We start from the raw sequence: 17585 nt of genomic DNA, 5'->3' as shown, positions 1-17585 counted from the left end.
TTCAGATCATCAAAAGTTTCTCAGAATATAGGCTTTCCTCATTACCTGATAAGGGAGCAGCAATCAGCTGATCTGGACTGCAGACCTGCCAACTGCACAAAAGACTTTGACATCTAGTCATCCGGGAGTTGCTGGCACTGTCTGCTATCCTCTCCCCTTCTTATGGAAGTTGAATTTAATTCACGTGCCCTCATTTCAGAACTACCCCCCAAACACCCAGGGACCATAGTTAAAATAGGATCTTGGGCTAAGTGTCCAGAGGGTAGATAATGTCTTTCATTTTATACTTTACCTGTGGTACATTGGGCAGTAGATAGCCAGGCATCAAAGTCACAGTACAGATTTTACCTCTCAGCTCTTTGGTTCTCCCAAACATACACATTTTCCCCTGGGCACAATCCCCAGTACTGAATTGGATGAATGGAGAGCGAAGATGGCAAGAATAATTTAGATAAACTCACAGCGGGCAAATCCGTTCTGTTAGTTGGAAGCTGCCAGCTTTATTTAGGACAGTTTCTTAACCTTTGTAGATGCTATCAAGCAAGAGCTGTGATCTTGCATAAACCATTCCAAAATACAGCACTTGGTCCAAATTGAAATTTAATCTTAGACTCTTCTCCTTATAGAGTATAATGTACCAACTTTGCTAATGTTTTCCTTAGACCCTAAAATAGTGCAAATTCTTCAGAAAATATGTGATCCTACAATCCCAGAAGGTACAGACTAGTAAACAATCTTAGAAACATATAGGTAACAAGAAAAGGTGATGGTTTGTCTTTTGAAAGTATGTTCAGGTCAGGAGAAGATAGTAAAAGCCTGGACTTCTCAAGAGGACAAGGGAAGATAATTGCAAGGCAACCTTAGATGGGCAAAACTGTGAAATAAAACTTTTCACAGAGATTAAAACCCATTAAATGCTTTAAGAATAAGGTTTTAGATATAGCAAAGCTGGTGGTTGATCAATGAAATATGGTTTAGCTATCATAGTCTCTAAACTGAAACTAAGTGGATTTAGTGGGTTTGTTTAGATTTTTCATTGGAAACACAATGACACACTTTTTTTTTTTTTCATTTAAAAGTAGTATATTCAATGCCAGAAAACACAGCCTATAATATATCAGCACGGACTCTGGGTAATGAGCAAGATTTTGAGATTCAATTCAAAGAACACACAATAACATAAGAATAAGCTGTTCACGGTCAGTTGCATCATCTATCTCTAATTCATTTGAGTGGACTTTGACCAAATAAATATTATATTTGAGTTGATGCTACAAACAGATTCCTTTTAAAGCTGTTTTTATATTGGTTGGTTGGGGCTACTGCAACAGAATACAGATTAGTATATATAAATAGCAGACAGTAATTTGCTCCTGGTACATAGGGTAAAAAATCAGCACGAAGAGACTGTCAGGTTTTGTTGTCTCTAAGGCTTGTCTTCCTGACTTGCAGATGGCCACTTCCCTGTTATGTCATCCTGTGAAAAGCCCTTTGGGCCATGCAGTCCTGGTTCTTCTTTGTGTGTTCAACAGCCAGATAAGATTAGGACCCACCCATATGACTTCATTTAAACTGAACAGCTGATTTAAATGTTCTGTACTCAATTGCTATCTTAATGTGTGTAATTGAAATCTAGAACTTCCAAATATGAACTTTATCAGACATAAGAGCCAGAAAACATAGAATTTATATTGAATTGCTTTTGTATTTCTCATAATGGTGTTCTCTCCTATCCAAATTTTTATAGGTAGTTGAGTAACCCCCCAGGCTCTCCATGTAGTGTAGGAACTGTATCTCATTTTCTTAGGTTAACTCAATGTCAGTAAAACTGGCAATGGGGTGCTGTGCCCCAAACAATTAACACAAAAGGCTTGATAACATCAGTGGGGGTTGAATAGCTTTTATCCTGATTTTAAATGTCACTATGGAACAAGTAATAGAAATATTGAACATCTGATTTTGAAAAGTTTCATAACATTTACTTAATTGCATTTTCCTTTTAAGGATAAAAATTGGTATCCAGGTTGTTTTGGGGTGAATATAATGATTAATCTTCAGCACAGCTACTGATTTTGCTATGTTACAAACATATCATAATATATTTACAAATCTGCCAGCTAAGTATAGAAATTGCAAGATAAAAAGCACTGGGTTTATGTTACAATAGGCTAAAAGAGCAAACATTACACATTTATTTACAAATAGCACTTTTATTGTTAACTTTCACTATTAAACTAACCTTCTCAAATAAAACATCTTATATTGGTGTGCATGCAGAAATGACACAGGGAGACTAGAAAGGGGGAGCTGAAGCATGAGCACAGATCCACAGCAAGTAAAATTAATATTAGATATTAAGATGGTAAATATTTAGAACATAAATCTTGGAATATCAAGGTTATCTGAAGGTCAGATCTCACATTTGTACAAAGGTACGTGAAAGAGATCAATGTAATCAATCCTCTTTCCTTACCAAAATTCTTTTTTACAAGAAAATCAAGTAATTTGTGAGGATCTGCTTATTTTCAATTTCTATTACACAACCAGTATTGAGCAAAATGAAAGACACTTAAATCCAGAAAACATGCAAAATGCCAACCAAGTTTCAGCCCTATTGCACAATGTGTCAGAAGAACAACAGAAATAATTGCTGTCAGTTTGTACTTTTTTTGACCAATAATTCTCTGTATTTCCTGCTAGTAACTTGACTGATGCAAATGACCTTATTTTTACAGCATGCTTTTATTAAATAGTTTATTATTTTGGCAGACTAATAAAGATTTTGGTATTTGCTTTTATTTGCAATAATATTACCACCACATAAAAAAGGATTTTATGTTCTTTTTGAGGAACAAGGAGGATAAAAGTGGTGATGGATAGTGCAACTGAGGCATCAGCAATGAGCTGGAAATGAGACACATAAATATGAAAGCAGAACTAAGAAAATAGAACTGCACCCTTGGCCTTTCTTAAAAGAACATGCACACTCCGTGGTTCATTCACATGGTTACAGAAACTCCTTTTGTTTCCAGTGAGTCGGAGACTGCACGTAAAGTCTGAAGTGCTATTTTTACTCATTCATAACTGATGGATTCCTTCTTATTTAATTAGTCTTATTCTAGGAAAGTATTTCAAGCCTTATGAAGAGGTTTGGATTTGAAGGGGGAAGAAAGTGACTGAAAATTTGGCGGACACAGGGACTGGAGAGGAATCAAACTACTCTTTATGAGTATTTGTCACAGATCACAGTAATGAAGGATCCAACACACAGTCTATATACAGTTAATTGGAAACACACAGCAAAGGTTTTGAATAGATGACTGAGCAAATAATATGATATTAGTAGATAATAGCTGGAGGATAATAGAAGGTTAGATGGAAACTTTGGAGATTGTTATATCTTGCTTGTCATTGCATGTGTTTATTAAAAAAAAATTGAGATTGCTTACATGTAACCTGTTTTCTGACCTAATGTTTGTCTATAAATTATACATCCAGACATTAGATTCATTGTCAGAAGAATATCTTTGGCATTAATTTTATCATCTTCATTGTTAACTCATTTCTTTATTGTACAGCTTAATTGTTATCATAAATGGAAAACAGACTGTGCCCAATAAACTAAAGGAAAAGGTGAGTGTCCTATTAATGGTCAGAACTTGAATTGGCACAAAATGTCTTTTACCTCAGTAATATTCAGATGTGGAACTCATTTTGTTTTCACACTGAACTAAAGCCAATAGATGGAAAGTAGGAAAAAGTAATATACTATGAGCTGAGAAAGCCACTGCTTCGTTATCGACAAGATTCGAATCTTACAGAGGGAGAGAGTTCTACCATTTGGACCCTTGTTGCAAAGGCTTACAATAGACATGCTTCTGACAAGAGGTTGGTGGTAGCAGAACAGACTTAACAATTAATGGTATGCCAAGGCTGAGTTCAGAGAATTGCTTTACCCAATGCCAATCATTCATTCCTGGCAGTAGCACTTCACATCTTTCCTGGGATGCCATCCAACCACAGTGGCATCTAAAATATATCGAGCAGTGTTGTTACAGTTGGAGGTGAAATTGAAATTTGCGCCAAACAGAAGTGACAAATTCACATGGCTGAGTGTTGCCTAGCAATCAGGTCCAAGGGGGAATGTGGCAATTCTGCCTTTACCCATGAGTGTGTGGGAGCTGGAGAAAGAAACATTTACATTGGGGTTTGGGTGATCTCACGAGTAAAGCCAGGTATATGAGAAGCTATCTTATTACCAGGGCATGCACAGAAGCCAGGAAAAGAGGGTGGCAGGCTGAGGTTGGTGGCATACGCAGCTTTAGTTAGAGGCTGAGGCTCTCAGCAGTTAACCTGGGGGGAGGGGAGAGTAGCAAGATGCCAAGATGCCAGACTTGATGCTCAAATTTATGGCAATTGGCCATCCTACTGCCTTTTGACTGCAGGCCTCTTGATGCACCTCTGTTCAGCTCTCACTTGGCAGCTGGGGAGCCCCAGGGTACAGTGAGCAAATGGTGGCTTTCTCTTCTCAGAAATCCACATGGAATGCAAGGCACCCGGCCGGTGGAAGGAAGGGGATACTGAGGCTGAAATTCTTACTGCAATGTACTTACTTGTATCATTCTTTCTGCCTGGGGGGGGGCAGGGTTCTTCATTTTACCTACTTTGAATTTTTTTTCTGGAAAATAATACCTGACAAACCTGATTGTACCCTGAAATGTATGAAATGACTATAAAATCAATCATTGATTAATGAAAGTACATGTGTATATATCTAAATCACAGCCCTAATTGAAGAGGCATAATGTTTGCCCCTCATCATAATCTTTGAGTGTAACAGAGATAATTTGAATGGGGATATTTTTTGACTGTTTCTTATTTAGAGGATATAGAGATCTATAAATATGGGAAATATATGGGTCTGCTAATGGAAGAGCTTGTGGTGGTGTGGGCAGCTGTTATGGGCCCTTTCCCCATTGCCTACATTGGTTGTTCTTTTTAGTTTTGAACTGCTTGGGGCTCAACAACTTCCTAAACCTATCCTTCCCATCCACACATGAAAGAAAAGGTTTCTGCTTTGAGGTTTCTCATCCCACACGCCCATTTCATTGAGTCAAGTTGAAGTGAATGCTTGCCCTCACTTCTACAATCCATCAATGCCATGCTTATGGCATTTGGTTAAATTTATATGGAACCTGTTGTGTTCTCCAGGAGACTCTTTAATATAGGAATCTTGTCTTCAAGTAGCATCAGACAATGTAAAGTGGTATGATATCCAAGATACTTGTGTTGTCCTTATCTGTCTAATGTACTGTTTATTTCAAAATAGATTATTAACAAACGCCAGTAAAACAAATGGGTGTTCTGAATGGATGGGTAGATTGGTGATGACTGATGAATGTGTAAAAAAACATGTGTAGATATAAAGTATTAGCTTTGTGGAAATGGTTTAGTAGATAGAATACCTGCTGTACAGGCATAAGGATGTGTATATTGATTCCCCAGCACGCAGATAACATCCAGGCAGATAGGCCCTTACTTGTAACCTCATCAGCAGATGTTGAGAGTTGAGATTGATACAGAGGACTCATTGGGTAGCCAGTACCTTAAATTATCAGCTTCATGTCCAGTGAAAGATCTTGCCTCAAAACAAATAAAATATTAAAGTGATAGACAAAGATGTTTACCTCTGACCTCCAAATATGCCTGCTTACACAAGTAGCATTCATACACCTATATACCTATATAGCTCACACACACACAAAAAAAAAAAAACCAAATAACTAAATAAAAAAGAGACTATATGGTTTGTATATTTGCCAAATATTTTTAGTTACTAAATATTACAAATATTATTGACTCCTATATTGTTATGCTAATTTCTTTTTAAAATATTAATTTGGAATTGGGTATGAGGGAACACACCTTTAATTCTAGCATTCAGGAGGTAGACACAGACAAATTTATGTGAGTTTGAGGACAGCTTGTTCTACACAGAGAATTTGAGGCCAGCCAGGGTTGCCCACATGGTGAGACAGTGTCTAAATAGTAGAAGTTACACATGAGATTTGCCCTCCTAACTTTTAAGATATATAGTGCTACACTATATATGTATATATGTATATACCATATATACATATATAGTGTATATATATTTATGTATATGTGTATACATACATACATACCTCCATGCTCACTCATGTGTGCGCGCGCACACACACACACACACACACACACACATCATGGTGTATATCAGAGCTCTAGTACTCTTTTATCTTGAATGACTTAAGCTTTACAGTTACTGACTTCTCTTAGCTTTTGTCCTCCTTTCTGTTTTTAAGAGTTTGATTGATTTTAGATAGTCCATATAAGTGTAATCATGTTGTATATATTTTGTGACTGGTTTAATTCACTTAGCACAATGTCTCCCAAGCATTTCCATGTTGGATCACCTGGAAGGTTTTCCTTCTTTTGGAGGTTGAATTGTATTCTAGGATATACATTCATTGTATTTATTCAGATCATTTTTGATGAGCATTTATATTGTTTCTTCATCTTAGCTAATATATAACATTATGATAGATTTGAGAATGCAAATAAGTCTTCCAGACACTGGTTTCTGTATTTTTGGATACTTACTTCAAAAAGGGAAGCCTAGATTATACAGTAATCAGTAGCTATTGACCATTTTACATTGCTGTCAGGAGTGTTCCTGTCTTCTGAATTCTTCACATCCCTACAAGTACTGTCCTGTTTGGTTTTGTTTATGATATTGTCCATCTTGACAGGTATGAATTGATAGTTTATTACTATTTTCATTTGCATTTCCTTCAGGACTGGTAATATGAAACATTTTCTCATATACTGCCAGCCATTTTATATGTCCTTGGAGAATATGAATTCAGGTCCTCGGCCCATTTTAAATTCAGATTCTTTGTTGTTTTCCTGTTGAATTGTAGGAGTTGCTCTGTATTCTGGATGTGAATGTCAATCAATTGATCTTCAAATTCACCTTCCCATTCTGGAGTGAATCCTCACATCACTCTCCTCTTTTCTTCTTTAATTCCTCCGTGTGTGTGTGTGTGTGTGTGTGTGTGTGTGTGTGTGTGTGTGTGTGTAGATGTCTACTCCTTGATGTGTTTGTGAATTGTTTATTCTTGTTTGCTTAAACCCATACTTTTGGTAGCAGAGTCAAGACATTATCACAATGACAAAGGTGCAGATTTTCATCATGTTTTCCTTTCTAAAATACCTTGATTTCTTTTTATTTTTAAAGACAGGTCCTTGCTATATTGTTCAGGATGGTCTTAAAATTATGGGTTTAAGAAAATATCCTGCTCATAGGCTCCTGTGTATCTGGATCTATAGGCATGTTTCTGAGTTCCCAAATATCCTTCAACTTATGCTTTTAATTAATTTTGGATTGGAATTGCACAATGTTCTCTGTATCAGTTATTGATGGCTGCCCTTTCCTATTGTATAGTTTTGGTATTCTGACTAATAATAATTTGTTTCTGTGTGCTTTTGCTTATTTCTATGTTTACTATTAAGCCTTGTTGGCTTTTATGTTTGTCTATATGTAAGTATTTTTATGTTTTGGTTACCATATCTTTAGAAAATATTTTGAAATTGACAAATATGAAACTTTAAGCTTTACTTTTCTTTTCTTAGGATTTTGAGATGAAGGAATTCCACATTCTTTGTGGTGTCATGTGAATTTGAGGATTATTTATCTTTTTAAAATAATTATTATTAGTATATATGTATGGTGTGTGTGTGTGTGTGTGTCTATAAGGACAGGTACATGTGTGCCATGACAGGTGTGTAGAGGTCTGAGGACAGCTTTGTAGAGTCAATGATCTTTTTCTATCTTTACATGGGTTGAAGGGATAGAACTCAGGACATCAGATTTGGGTAGTAAGTGAATTTGCCCACTGAGCTCTCACTGGACCTATATTCCTAGTTCTGTAAAACATTCCACCATTTTTTTTACAGGGATTTAACTGAATCTACAGATAATTTGGAATAACATTGTCATTAATAATATTGTTTTCAAATCTGTGAGATAGGATACTTTTTTATTTGATGCTGTTATAAACAGAATATACAGCTTTAATTTCCTTTCAGGATTATTTGCTGTGAGTGTATAGAAACTCAATGCATATTGGCTTTGTATTCTACTTTTCTGGATTTGTTTATTAGTTCTCATTGGGTTTTGGTGGAACCTTTAGGGCTCTCCTAGCTATAATGATATTTAATGTCATTTGTGAGAAGAAGTAACTATAATGCTCTTTTTGATTATCTACCTTCTCAAATTCTGGAAAGGGAAACTTCACACACAGAGGTAATCCTTTTACTTTTTTAAAGACATGATTTTTTTTTTTTACTTTTTAAAAAAGTAATCTTTATAAGAAAGAACATTTTATAACATTAGAAATAAGCAGTGTCTATTTCCAGTGTTTTGGGACTGTATGGCTGATGAGATGGCTCCGTGGTTAAGAGCACTGACTGTTCTTCCACAGGACCTAGATTCAATTCCCAGCACTCATGTGGTGGTTCACAACTGTCCGTAACTCCAGTTCCAGAAAATCCAACACCGTTTTCTGGCTTCTATAGGCACTGTACACACGTGGTACATAGACATATATTCAGCCAAACATGGAAAATAAAAATAAATAGGATCTCAAAAAAATAGTGTTTAAAATGGGGCTGCAGAGGTGGCTCAGTGGTTAAGAGAACTGGCTGCTCTTTCAGGGAACCTAGGGTTCAATTCCCAGTGCCTATGTGGCAGCTCACAACTATCTGTAGCTCCAGGGTATCTGGCACCCTCACACAGATATACACACAGACAAAACATCAACACACATAAAATAAAAGCAAATAATTTTAAAAGATTTGTAAAATTGTAAACAGAAATATCAACCATTGCCTAGAAAAGAGAGATTCGAAATCCATTCCTGTGGCTGATGTCATCTTATCTTATCTTTCCTGTATTTATTGACTTCAACCCATCTGTTGTTTCACTCACAAAATAATGATGTCTTCAACCCTGATACTTTTCTGGCTAAATAGACATTTATTTCTGGCCCCTATTTTTTACTCTCTAACAACAGTAACAATGAAACAAGAACAACATTATTATAAATATTTTACATGTTAAATTTCTTGTTTGTGAAACCCTTAAGTAAGTACTGTTACTTTTTTTGTTAAATACATAGAGGCATGAAGAGAATTGAATTGTTCATTCAAAAATACAAGAGACTTGAATTCAAACTTGGGCTCAGTCCTACTCCAGTGAATGGTCTTTGTTTCATATTATGCTGCTTCACTTACTTTATGCCAGTCCTCTTCAACACTCCCTAAGTGATGGGAAAGTCCTAAGGTAATAGCACCCTCCTTTAGGAGCCATCAGAAATGCATGTATATGTTGGGGTGGTTAAAAAACTCATACAAATATTCTGGGGGGGTGGCAGATTATTTTGGATTAAAAGTTCTCAGATCTCAGAAATGAAGTGTTGTAGATGTCAAGCAAGAACCCACAGATTGTTTTTATATTTTTAGCACATAGCACCAAGCTCAGAGCCCAATAATCTCAACTCAGGTTTATTAGGCTACTGAGAAACACTAAGAAATATTGGGGAATTTATGAATTTTAAAGTTAATATTCCAAACTGTCAAAGATAGTATTTATCTACAATGGTACAGCAACAGACTGCCTGAATAAATAGACTGCCTGAAAAGACGTTTTAAACTGTTTGTTAGTATCCTTCTAGGTCAATAAGATTACAGATGAGTTGCTCAAGATACCCAGACATCTCTTTGATTGGAAGATATATATGTGTAATGAAATGGAAAGTCAAATATTATTTAAATGAACTCAATTATTTAACAAACTGTTTCTGAAATGGATGTTGTGAAGTAGTATGTTGTAAAAGCTGTACATAGTGATAAAAAGGTGAAAACGAATGTTAACCCAGGTTTGTTTTAAAAGTTGAGTGAATGGAAGATGGGCATGGTAGTTCATGTCTTTAATACCAGCACTTGGGAGGCAGAGACAAGTGCATCTTTATGAATTTGAGGCCAGCATGATCTAGATAGATACTTCCAGGCCAGCCAATATTACCCAATGTGACCTTCTCTCAAAATAAACAGACAGACGGACAGACAAAGTTGAGTGAATGGGTTCAAGTGTTCTATCTCCAAATATTTGAAGTTTTAAGCAAACGCCACAGTTAACCTACTACTGAATTACCTCTTATGGTCACCATGTGTTAGTGCTAATTATTTGTTCAGCTCATCTTGTCTGACAAGTAACAAATACTTGAAATTAGGTCACTGTGGGTGGATTTCTGTGAGTTTGAGGCCAACCTGATCTACATAAAAGATTTCAAGGCCAACCAAATCTACATAATAAAACCTTGTCTCAAAAAAGTCAATCACCCCAAACAAAGAAAAAAATAAAGTCTTGCAACTGAAAGAATATGTGTTTTAAATGAAGGAAGATTAATTTTGTAGAAAAAGCTAAATACATTTAATAGAAAACATTAAGTGACTAATTGCTTTGGACTAGAACTGTACGTATGGTAGAAGGTATTATATATAGGATAATTGTCAAATGAAGAGTTGGAATAAAATGTAAGCAAATCCTACCAGTGAATATTTCTCTTTATGATTTTAATAACTACAATGAATTCACAATTCCCACTGCAGAAGACAACATGGCTTAGACTATTTCTGTTTTCACTGTAGCATTTAGCAGGGTGTTGAACCCATGGTAGCCACTCACTGAAATCACAAAGCTGATTGTGTGGAAATGAGAAATAACCATAAAATTGGAGGGTATCTCACTGAATTGTCATTCCCACTATTCTGCAGCTATGTGGACTTGTGACACACTGTAAATTATTTTCCTAATTTGTATAAAAGGACTTCCACAACAGAAGGTTATAATATGAATCAGTTAGAATAGCATGATACTTTTGATAATGATTACACAAAGAAGTGTTAAATATAAACTCAACTGTTTGCTCATTGAGTACAGGCAGATGCAGGTCCATACATGTCTGGTTCTTAGAAACCATGTCCCATGGACCTTAATATTCTCATCCTCATAGTGAAGTCAACATGTAAGTTATTAGTGGAGTCCACCGAAATCCTACTCTCGCCATTACTGAGACAAGAAATGTCAGTGGTGTCTGTAATGAGATGCTCTCTAGGCTCCAGAGTACAAATACAATACTGAAAACAAGTAGAAAGCAGGAATAGAAGAACATTAATAACTGAACAGAATGACTCTAATCATTGTGGGTGTACTTACAACATGACTAATATCAGCTGGTGCCAGTCAGGGATGATGATAATATTAGCTTGCAAATACAAAGAATGATTAGTGAGTTTTTTATTAACCCAAATTTATGTGATTTAGTAGAGTTCTAAATTTTCTTTAGTGATTTTCTTATTCTTTGGTGTCAAGTTGGGTTTTCATGGCACAAAGGTAATAAAACATAGTAATTATTTATTCAGATTACCTTATGTGGGGAATAGTGAAAAGGAATTTGTAAAGTTAAAAATTATGAAAATTACCCAGTCTTTTATCTTCAGTTATTTCTCAGGTCTGAAACTTGAAGGTCTGAAAAAAAAAATCAGTGACTTAAAGAAGCCACCATTAAAATAGTTTGTATTTAACCATTTGCATCAACATTATCATTAACAACACTGAGACTGAATTTTCTAGAAAGGGCTTTAACTCAATGAAAAGTGTTAAGTTTTTAAGGCCTAGATAGACTTTCTTTCCATTAATGTGGAGGAAACAACAAAACTCTCTTTACACTGAGGTTAAAAAAAATGGAAATAAAGGAACAAGAGTCAGTCAGTCTCCATCCCAACTTTTGTGCCATTGTGAGTGACATCTTTACAAGTTAACAGGTAGTACTAGAAGCCCCTACTTCTGGAAAAGTGGAATTTGCAATATTTAACAGAATCTTTTGGCTTCCACCAACTTGAGGCAGGTACTGCCAGGCCCATGTAGGAGAAGTGAGATAAAGTTGAAACACCAACGGCTTTGTTTCTGAGTTACTATTTCAATTCCAAATTCCTGGGTGAAAAATTATATTCAAATTTCAGGGGATTTCTCAAGAAAAGGAATATTTAACAGATATATTAAAAACTAAGACAAATATGTTTTTAAATATTTGAAGTCCACACATAAGGTATATTTTAATATCACAAGAAAAACTTGGCTTTGGCAATGTTTTTTTTTTTTAACTAACATTTGGAGATACTCCTATTGTCAGTTAACACACAGTTTTTATAAGTGGAGAGATTTTGTGATTTTGTCATTAAATTTATAATTAATCTATATTTTTTCAAATGAAAAATTTTCTTGCTATCGTTTCTTTTATTTAGCAGAGATATATAAGTATTATAATATCTCTGTGTAATTTGATCTGAAGACTATTTGTTTATTTCAATTTTGGATATTATCATAAATTATCTCAGAGCTATTATTTAGACAAGTTGATACAGAGTGAAGAAGGTAAAAGGTAAACAAAGAGAACTTAAAAATATACTCACTGTTTAGCATTTTAATCTGTGACCCAAACTAAAATGTCTATCAGGAAGTTTGACTTACTTATACCAGCTATACCATCCCAATTTATAATCCTACATGTTCCCTTAATCTGGACAATGGTCCATATATAAGGTAACATACAAAACATTGGGGTACCTGAAATAATATTAGTAGGCTTAGCAGCAGTGATGCTACACAAACGCATATCTTCTAGAGAAGTGGTTATCAAACTTCCAAAGCCCATTCCCAGTGATATACTTCCTCCAAGATCACACCTACTTAAACAAGACCATATTTTCCAGTAGTACCACTCCCCTATGGAGACATTTGCATTCAAACCACCACACTAGGGAAGAAAGGAACATGTTTTAGGTTCCTGTTTGTATACATTATTTATAATCACAATAAAGACATTAGTACGTATGCTTGTACCATGTATCATATTCAGGCTTATTGTGAAGTACACATATGCATGTGAACATTTACTAGTGCTCCGAGTGGTGGTGGTGGAGAAACAAGTATAGCTATGTTTACTTTCACTATACATTTTCCAAAGGAAAATACTTAGATTTTTAAAAATAAGACCTTGATATATAGTCCAGGCCAGCCTCAGACTTATATTCCTTCTCTCTCCAGCTTTTGTGTTGGGATTACATACTTGTCCAAAATTTTCAGTAGTGATAATCTTTCATGTGATTATGTTTGTAAACAGAATAAAGCTAAATCGGGAAATTGAATTGTTTGAACTGCCTGGTTTCATTATCTCTTCCTTTCATATTTTCCCTTTGAGAATTATTCCTATGCTCTTTATCCATCTTCCTTTACCTATAATTTTAAATATACTAATAAAATTTAAAGATTCCTAGTAAAAGTGAATCTCTATGTGAAGGATGGTGGGGGTGGGTCATGCATTTCCATAAGACATTATCTACCTTCAGACTTCTCAAAAATCCTCTAAAGGCTGTAATATTCTGTTTTAGTTCCATAACCAAGCAGATATTTTATACTTGTTTTGAAGTTTAGAGCATCATGATTCAAATAAATACATCAGGCCTCAAGTTAGCTCAAAATTGGAGGACAGACACAGTTTCTGAATGTTTCTTTTTTGCCAAGTCAAGCATGGTGTCCTTTTGCTTTCTAGGCCTCTAGACTACATGATTTCTTTAGTCCAAAAAAAATTAGATTTATTTTATATGAATAGAACATTGGGCCCAGATTAAGATGTTAAGTGTTGCTATCAACAAGGAAAAGGTAATAAGAAATTTCATTTTTACTAGATTGGCCTTTATTATCAAAATCTGTTAGAACCAATATTTCATCTCGTATTTTTCTCTGCTTTGGCCTTAACTTTGTTTTCAAGTTTGTGCATTCTCATTGCCATTACCTCGTAGAAAGTTATCTTTCCAGACCTCAAGTTTTAGACAATTCATATTTGTTTTGTCTCTAAAAGGACTTCCTTTATAGATAGTATATACTCTTTTGAGGAAAATGAAAGCATAATACATACTACTGTGAAGTATGTATAGCACTCTAAGGATAAACTGGTACAAATATGAATGTGTACATAAATGCCATATTTAAGTACATGGTGTGTGGACAGTATTAATGATCTAATAAAAAATATCCCACAGGTCCCACATCTTTTATGTTGAAACACAATTCTGGCTCCATGGACATTTTGTATTTGGATGGAACAAGCTGGTGACACCACCAAATAGGGATTTTAATTCAGTGGCTCCTTAGTATGTTCCTATAGCAATACAATGTATTATAATCATGTTTTCAATATAAAGACAAAGATATAACATGTGTATTCTATTAGCCCTAAATCACAGCAGGGAGCTGAGCTCACAGAGCATCCAGCACTGTGAATACTAAGGTTTATTCATGAATGACTTACTGTGTGCCTGGGTTCCACCCTGGTTCCATATAATTTACATAGGTTTTATTGAACCCTGTGCTTTCTTCCAAGTTAGCTCTCTCTGTAAGAGAGTTAGACTACTCAGGACTAGCCTAAGAATAGTGTCTCCACAGATGTAAAAGCAATACACAAAATGTATGTTGGTCTCATAAACAAGTCTGAAACCTATTTACCTGTGAAGACCCCTTGGAAGCATTGAGAGTTTGAAGGATAATTCAAGTTGCCATGAAGGTGGGGAAGTAGGCAGTTAAACTCTTGCAAGCTTGTTGCATCTTAGAATGTTCTCTGCAAACACACATGGGCAGGAATACACTTTATGTGGCACATTGGAAAGGTCTGTCTCCTATTAATCTCCACTAGTTATTCAGGCACATAGCAGGATTAAATCAATACAGAGGAAAAGCAGTAAGAACCTAGATTTCCAAAGACTTTGCTCATGAAAACAATATATATATTGAAATTATATATTGCAGCACTCATTCTTGGAATTCCAAGTTTCAATACCAGTATGCCTTTAGTGGTATCTTTCACTTTTTTTTTTCAGTTTTCACCTTTGCAGCACTATTGATTGAACTCTGGGCCCTGTGCACACTAGCAAAGCTCTCCATCTCTGAGGCAGCTTCCGCAGACTTATATTTTCTATTTTAGAAAACTGTATTTTAAAAAGTATTACCATTGTTGGATTATTATAAGGAGTGCAAGTGAAGAACAGTCATAAAAGAAAGGGATGAGGAAGTCCTACCATGAAGGTGGCGTGGAGGGAGGGGTTGGGTGTGCAGTCTTTCCTTGTCCTCTAGCAGTATCGATTTTATTGTCTGCATGTTGACTGCATTGCCCCACTGGGAGCTTTCTGGACATATTGTTTAGGGCATTTCATCAAGGAGAAACCATATTCTTGAATTTATATAGAAGAGATACTTTGAATTCGAGGTTGTATCAGGTTCACCAGCTAAAACACAGTATTCATTCAATAGCACTGTAATCAATAAACATACATATTCTTTTTCAGGAATCAGCTTTATGTGTGTGTGTTTTAAAAAAAGAAAACTAGATATAACCTAGTAATGGATAGATTTTGTATGTTTGGTGCTAGTATGAAGGCACTGATAAATATTTTCCTGACATGCCAGTGAGAGCATCGTTCTGAACAATTGCTGCATTTGCATTTTACCACAGCAGGGGTTGTTTTTTTGTAGTGCCTGCAAAGAAATACATGGGTTAAAACTCAAAACAAGTTTTAGTAAAAGGCATTATAAGGTCTTTTCTGATTTTATGTCTCTACAGGGTCCAAAAGGGGATCTATTAGAGAGGTGTTTAGCTGCAAATAAGACAAAGCTGCCACAGGCAGGCTTTCTCTCCAACAATGTGAAGGCTGGGAGTAGGTAGTATGGGGTAGGTGTATAGTTCAGTCATGCCACCAAGGGCCTAAATGCTTTCCATGTTTCTTTCCTTCCACACAGTTAGTAGGCTTTTGCCCTCAATCTTGGCATCTCATTGTTCCAAGAAAGATGCTTGCCCGCCATGTCTTATGCTAATACTTCAACAGACATAAAGAAAAGATGAAGGAGTGAAGAGGGAGGCAGGGATAGATGGTGACTATATCTGGAAAGCAACAGCTTTCCCATCAATCCTAGCAGATGTCTGCTTGCATCTCATGGAGCAGGACTGTGCCACCTGATTAGGATGCAAGGGAGTCTGGGAAAACAAGTATTTTTAGCTGGACAGATTGCTGCCTTTCCAAAAACCCAGGGTCCTATTGACAAAGCAAAAGTGAGGGAAGATACTGTGTAGGCAACTCTCTGTGTGTGTTCTAGGGCTAAGGAGAGAGATAATTTAAATAGTAGATCATAAAACTTGAGTTAGGCTCTGATTGCACTCTTTTTAAAAATAAATTCAAACATAGAATGTTTCTATAGGGTAGAACTTTTATTCATGATGAATTAAATCAGAACTTACAGTTTTCATAAGCTTAAAAGGATTGGCAAGATGGCTAGTGGTGAAATGTCCATACTGCTTTCACAGGGGTCCCAAGTTTGGGTCCTAGCACCCCATATCCAGCATCTCACAAATGTTTATTACCGCAGTTCCCAGTGATCTCACACCCTTGACCTCCACAGGCACCTGTACACACCCTCATGCACAAAATAAATGAATAATGGTACTTTTGAAAGAAGTTTAACGAATATATGGATATTTTCAATATGTTCACAGCTTTGGGGGTGAGAAAGTTGCAGTCCTCATGTGGCCCCGAGATTAGAAGCATCTTGTTACAGGAACAATTTCTACCCACCTCTCCTTTCAGAAATGTTATGTCACTTTTGTCAGACATAGCTGTCAGAAATGTTATGAAATAAAAAGTTATTACAGAAAGGTGCATAGCTGACACTTTATGTATTGCCTCATTTGGGAATTATGTTACCTATTAATATCATAATTGGCAAAAAGCCAGCCTCTGCTTTCAGGAAGTACAGAATGACTAAAAAGAGATAATCTTGAGCAAGAAAACATTGTGTTTGGCTCTGTAACACAGGCTGTCCTTGAATTTGCAATCTTTCTGTCTCTGCCTTCCAAGTTCTTAAATTCTAGCAACAGAGTTCCACACCCAGAAAACAATAGAATCTTTGCCTTTGCAGTTAAGGCACTTGTGTGGTCAGTTGTCTTTCTTAACAAAGAACCTTAGGTTTCTCTTACTTACCATGACTGGCAAGAGCCAGAAGCATAAAGGTTGTGGGTTCTGACCTCATACTTGTGGAACAATGATCACTTTAACAGGTGACCTGTGAGAGTTATGAAACAGCGCACTTCTCTGTTCAGAGAAGTGTAAGCAAGTTAGTAGTGCTTACGAGTTGGAAACTCTTCAACCTTTAATAAGCTCCTGGACTTTTTCCCAGATTTGTCATTTCTTCATTTTGACAAAGCTTTCATAAACAGAACATGGGAGATGTTTGGCAGAAAGGTATAATGAAGCTGATCCTTCGTGAGCTAAGAAACTAGAAAGAGGATGGACTAAGAAGGGGGTTTCTGAATGAATCAATACAGGCTGTTGCTGTAGGTGTTCATGATGTTGTAAGTGCCTAGAAGGCCTTTATAGCC

This window comes from Phodopus roborovskii, unplaced genomic scaffold (genome assembly GCF_943737965.1).
Source record: "Phodopus roborovskii unplaced genomic scaffold, PHOROB, whole genome shotgun sequence".
Classification (NCBI taxonomy): domain Eukaryota; kingdom Metazoa; phylum Chordata; class Mammalia; order Rodentia; family Cricetidae; genus Phodopus; species Phodopus roborovskii.
Note: the sequence above shows the minus strand (reverse complement) of the source record.